Genomic DNA, 6469 nt, shown 5'->3' with positions numbered 1-6469 from the left:
AACAATACTTGATTTACTAATAGTTCTCATCATGCAGTAATTTAAGTATTTCATTGTATTGTTATAAGAATTAATAAAATGTTATATATGAAAATATTTTGCAAGTTATAAAGCATTGCAAATGTATGTAGTTAATTTTTTCTACCTCTTTCATTTCCTCCTCGAAGACTATGTAAGACATACACAGTCTTTTGATATATTTCCCTTTTAAAATTTTGTCGCCTTGGTCTTTTTCATTAGAGTATTGATCAGCTGTCATCCAGTACTTCAGAGGCAAACTTCATCTGACTACTTACCACATTGACAGATGATACTGATAAACCCTTCATGATTTCCTGGCCATTTGGCAAAGCGTTTGAAATAATGATTCAAAAGGGGGCTTCTTGAAAACCTTCTTTTGGAGTATTAGAGGTTTAACTGATTCCATCTGATAACGGTGCTGTCTGCAAAGAGATACATGGAAGCAGTACACGGTGCTCAGGTTATATGTGTTGGGAACGGAAACACTTCATCACAATCCTGCTAATTGTATTTAAAGCAGATGGGGAAAGGGAGCCAAACATCAGAGTTTGTTATGCTGCAGACACTTAATACACACCGGGCGGATTGCTGGCATTCTTTTCCCATTGTGCAGGGGGGAAACTGAGGTTCAGAAAACTTCAGTAATTTGACTAAAAGCACAGAAGGAACTGGAGCAAGATTTGATTCCTGGTCCTGATTTCCAAGTGCATATCATTTCCCATATGTCTGGCTATGGAAGAGGGAGGGAGAATGTAGGAAACAGCAAACCCGGGTCTTGGGCTGAGAAAACGGAGCTTCCCAGACTGGCATTTGCCAAATCACGTGTGGCCTCAAATCCAGTTCTCCAAGACAGAATTTCCTGCTCCCTACACCCCTTCCTCCCTTAGTTATATCCACTTTCCTCCATCTTTGGCACCATCATTCAGTGTCAGCTTCTTCCTGTAAAACTAGTTTGCCTTAAAAACCTGCGCAGAGACTGTTTTTCGCTCTCTCTCTCTCTTTCTAGAACTGACCTCTCTAACTCAGTAGTTAGACTCTCGAGTCCTTGAAATTGAGCACAGGTATGGGCTACCACAGTAACACCAATACAAATGCTAACATTTCCTGAGTGACTACAGTGGGTCAGGCACTGTGTTAACTGCTTTATATGTATTATTTCATTTAATCCTCACCACAACCCTCTGTAGTTCCTACTATTAATGCCATTTTATAGATGAGAAAACAGAGGCACAGAAAGACCCAGCCATTTGTCCACGGTTACGCAGCTGAAATAAGGCCATAGTAGACTACAACCCATTGTCATTCCATCCCCAGGGCTTTGTGTTGTCTTTCTGAGCAAACTTGGGTGAATTCTCGTGACTATGAGTTCATAGGTATGTGCTGCGTACATATCTGATTTCCTGTCTCTGGTTACAAAGTTCTGGTCCAGGAATCAAGTGTTCAACTTTCCATGTAGCTCCCATAGTACAGAGCAGTTCTGAGCAAACAGCAAGTGTTTAGTGAACAGGGTTGACTTTTACTACATGAAACACTAATGTCCAGTTACCTACTTGTGAAGGCAGAGGGAAGTAGCATATTCCAAGTGTCATATTGATCCTCAGAGTATATTAAAAGGGAAACCAGACTTTGTCTTAGAGAAACTAAACTAACATTAAATAATGTTATCGGCTCCATTGTGTTTTCCCCTTCCCTCATATAAATATGTTGAAGTTCTAACCCCCTGTCCCCATACCTCAGAATGTGACTGTATTTGGACAGAGGGTCTTTAAGGAGGCAATTAAGGTAAAAAGTTCATTAGGCTGAGCCTTAATCCAATATGACGATGTCCTTATAAGAAGAGATTAAGACACGGACAGCCACAGAGGGAAGACTGTGTAAAGACAGGGAGAAGGTGGCCATCTGCAAGCCAAGGAGGAGAGAGGCCTCATGAGAAATCCACTTTGCCAACACCCTGGGGAATAAATTTCTATTGTTTAAGCTACTTCGTCTCTGGTATTTGGTGATGGCAGCCCTGAAAAACTGATATAGACACCATTTGGGCAAAAAGATAAGAGCCTGCCTCTTTTTACTTGTGGTAAAGGGATTTGATGGGCATAGGGCTGCAGTTTGGGGCATACACACCATGACTCTGCAGGTACTCTTTCTGCTGGGAATGGCCAGAGAGGAGGATATGAACTGGGATTGGGATCAGTAAAGGATGGAGTTTCTGTGACAGTCTCACACCAATTTTTTAGAGCACAGTTACTTGCTCACCCAATAAATACTCACTGCCCACCTATTATGTGTCCACCACAGTGCTGGACCCTGGTGATAAATTGTCCAAAATAAAATTTCCAAAGGTTCTTCTCCCCACAGTCTCTGTGGATTTCTTCCTGGCCGGTGCACACTGAGTCTCCTTGTTTACGTCCTCTGCGTGAAGCAGTTGTTATCAATCAGCATATTACAGCTTTCCATTCTTTTCCTTTATCTTCCTTTTGTTCTTGGTCTTAACAATGGATAGCAGTCTAGAGTGCTGAGATATTATTTATGCCTTTGCCTTCAGTGCTAGTAGGAGCTTGATGGAATTATCAGTGTTTCTCATGCTTTCCTCCTAAGAAGGAAGCCAATTTTTCTTCTGAGTTTTGAGCCACTAGCCTTAGGGGGTTGTTAAGGGCTTTTGTGCCAGAACCAAAAGGAGAAGTTGTACGTGAAAGTGGTGTGACTTGGAGACTGAGTTCATCTCTCTAAGCCTCAAATGTTCCCATCTGGAAAATAGGAATAATTATGATGCTATCTCATAGGTCTGTTAGGAGGGAAAAAAAAAAGGTAAGGGAAGGTCTACATATATGTGCATATATATATAATAACCCTTCCTCGGGTGTTGTTTTTGGGGTCCATACTGACCATAACTTGCTTGGAAGCCCAGGCCACTGATTAGGGAGAAATTGCAGAAGCATTTAGGTGGATGAAGGAGTGCTTATTAGAGTGGGGCAGATTTCCGGAGATTAAGAGACTTTTTTTTTGGGTGAGGATGGAGGTAGGGGAAGGGAGGGAGTTCCACAAGTTGTGGCAAACTGTGCTCTGCTCAAAGCCATGTCCTTGCTTGGGGCAGGAGGACTACAGCCACCAAGTGATGATGGAGCCTTGAGTGGAGTCACAGGATTTGTGTGGTTCGTCCTGTGGTCATAGAGGGGATCATGGGGGGACAGCCTTGTGACTTTAGTGCCAGAGCACAGCACCTCTGCATAAGCATGTCTGGTACTAAAAGGATGATGGGAAAGATGGGAAACTATGCACTGAAGGTCTGGGTCCTTCCCAGATTTTCTATATCCGTTTTCAATTCCTGACTCCATTGAAGGACAAGAAAGCCCCAGTAACGATCATTGTTGGGGACCTTGCCTGTTTTGAGACACTGGGCTGCAGAGATTTCACTTGATTTAGAGAAATAAAAACATGGTACTTTTTGCACCTAAGCATTGCATCCCAGGTTTATATTGATTGCAAGTATTTATTGGTTTTCATTGTTGTTTATAAAAAAATCTCAAAAAATTCAGTATGTAAAACTTGGAAAGTAGGGAAAAACAAATAAAAATAAAAATAAAAATTGTCTGTAAACTCACCACTTGGAAACAACCACCCTCACTGAATATGTTTTGGAGTTTTACTATGTGTATATGCTACTTGTATCATTACATCAGTGAGATTATACTGTGCACAGTCTATCCTATTTTCATTTAACAGTATTATAAAGACTTTCTCATGTAATGTAATACAGTTCTTCATGAAGACCATTTAAATGCTGAATGTCATTCAATTTTAAGGAACAAAATAGATGATTAAAAGATTATTTAACTAACTAGATTAATCCTTAGATAATTTAATCCTTTATTATTAGAAAGTTGGGTTTCCAGTTTTTTGCTCTGTTAAATAATATTGTTATGATTATCCTGACATAAATTTATGTTCCAGTCTCGTTTTCTGAGAAAGTTTACCTGGAAGTTGTTATCTCTCTTATTTATTGTGTGATATTTTATTAGATTTTATTTTTGAGACAGAGTCTCCCTCTGTCACCCAGGCTGGATTGCAGTGATGCGATCTTGGCTCATTGCAAACTCTGCCTCCTGGGTTCAAGTGATCCTCCCAGCTCAGCCTCCTTTGTAGCAGTGACTACAGGTGCACCCCACCATGCCTGGCTAATTTTTGTATTTTTTTGTAGAGACAGGGTTTTACCATGTTACCCAGGCTGGTCTTGAACTCCTGAGCTCAAGCAATCTACCCACCTTAGCCTCCCAAAGTGCTGGGATTACATATGTGAGACACTACTCCTGGCCTCATTTTATTTTTAAAAACCTCTTCCTGTGTTTTCTTAAACCCACGCTAAACCCGAAACAATTTTTTCAAACAGCCTTTAGTCCTTCATTACATTTTCTCTCCACCAATTATCCCCAAAGACTCTCATTTTGAGATTGTTGAGAATCGTTTGTACCATTGGCAAGAGTAAAACAACTTACATGAAGTCATTTAAATTAAAGAATTTCCTTAGCTGCAGCCAAACTGATACTCTCAAAATTCATCCAAAATCAAAGTTATGTTGATTATTTGGTTCTGATATTGTTTTCATATCTGGCCATTCCCTACTTTTGTTGCTATCAGTGGGTCTACTGTTTTGCTCAGAATTGTCTTCAACAATGTTATAAAGGGCCTTGGCAGAGTAGCAAGATGGGTCTTCACCATCTGTTATTTGGTTGTTGCTTTTCACTTTTCCCTGGAGGGGCAAGGATGTGTGTACATATGTGTGTCCACGGGTAGTGTGTCATATGCATGTGTTTGTGGGCACTGCTAGAAAGGAGATTCCTGTAGTTGTTTTAGTTATCCAGACTCCCAAATCTGAGGCAGCACCAGACAATATCTCAAAGCATAATGGATCCTCACAACATAACTAGCATATGTGTATGTCCCATCTCAAAATTCTATTCTTGTCTGCCATTTTCTTCTTAGTGTTAAATTTATGATTCTCCTGAGAGTCGCAAATTCAATTAGCAACAAGATAGAAAATACAACTCAATGGCATTATGGCCACAACAAAGCCAAGTCTCCCTTCGCTGGTTTGTGGTAGAAATGCTGGCTTGTCCAGGACAGTCTTTCATAGAAGATGGATTTATCCATCCCTGACAGGCTCAGACCACTTCAGACCAAACCTTGTTTTCCACAGTCAGAGTCAAAGGTGCATTTTCCTCGCTTCTGATGAAAAGTAACAAAGACTTTTGGTTTTAGGGACCAGAATGAGAGTGATTTTCTTTGAAGCTTTCACAAAGCTGCAAAGAATTTCACACCATTTTGAGTGCTGCAGGTGAAGAATTTAACAGCTGGTGGGAGTGCAAATTAGAGCCAATTATAATTTGATTGACCTGCCTTGACAGTAAAACTGTCTTCTCTAATTTAAAATGCCTAGCAGGATCCTCTCTGCCCTGGTAAGGTGGTGATTTCAAACGAAGAGCAGCTCAAACTAGGAAATCCTTTAACAATGCTATGACAGTAATAAAGATTTATTTATATAGTGGTTTTTTTCTCTTGGACTAAAATTACTATATTCAAACCAAGGAATAGTATGGTGAGTACAGGAATGAAAAAGGACTGGGCTGGGTAGAAATGAGTTGTAGGGATGGTGGCCACAGAAGTAGAAAATGCATGAAAATTTAGCAAAGTTGTGGAGGAAGGGGAAAGTGTCTCAGTTCCCAAATGTAATGCCAGTTGTCATAATATTTGTAAAGAAACCAAATGCAGAATTAAAAAGTGTATTCTCTGAAATTGTTTTAAAATGGCATAAGAAAGCACATTTTATTCCTGTGTGTGATTTTAGAAGGTAATTTATCCTGTCGCCTTATTTAACTAGGTCAAAGAAGGCATAGAACTCCAGTTCAAACTCAACCTACTCATTCCCTACTTATTCACAATAGCTAGGGTTTAATTAACTATTTATACTTTATAAGGAAAAAAGTTGGTGGATCTCCATTTCCTGCATTGCCTTGAGTGAAATCTCCAGTCTTTTCTATTGACTTCTAATTCTGATGCAGGTGATCTGCACACCCCATGCTCCAGGCTCTTGGAAGGCAGTGCTCCTGAAACCGTCCCCAAGAAAACTTTATAAAATAGATAAAGGGAAAAAATAAAATTCAGCTAGGCTTGCAGGTCAATCAGCAGTAATTATTAAGCCAGCTTGCCCTTTGTCTCGCTTCCTTGTAGCTGGTTACTGCTTACTACTCCAGGAAGACCTCCAGCATAATGTAGCCCTTGTCACAAGATTGTTTGTTCTATAGATAAAATCTAAGACATTGTGAGATGGTAAACTTTCCATTTGAGTTTCTCCTTTAGGTTCTGTATTCCAACAAAACTACCCATGCCATCTGGTCTGAAGGGCACAGTAAGAAGCTGACTTATGAAAGAATGTAGTTTCCACATCCTGTTGATT

The sequence above is a fragment of the Mandrillus leucophaeus genome, unplaced genomic scaffold (genome assembly GCF_000951045.1).
Source record: "Mandrillus leucophaeus isolate KB7577 unplaced genomic scaffold, Mleu.le_1.0 Scaffold322, whole genome shotgun sequence".
Classification (NCBI taxonomy): domain Eukaryota; kingdom Metazoa; phylum Chordata; class Mammalia; order Primates; family Cercopithecidae; genus Mandrillus; species Mandrillus leucophaeus.
The sequence above is the reverse complement of the archived record's forward strand: the minus strand, read 5'-3'. Positions refer to the sequence as shown.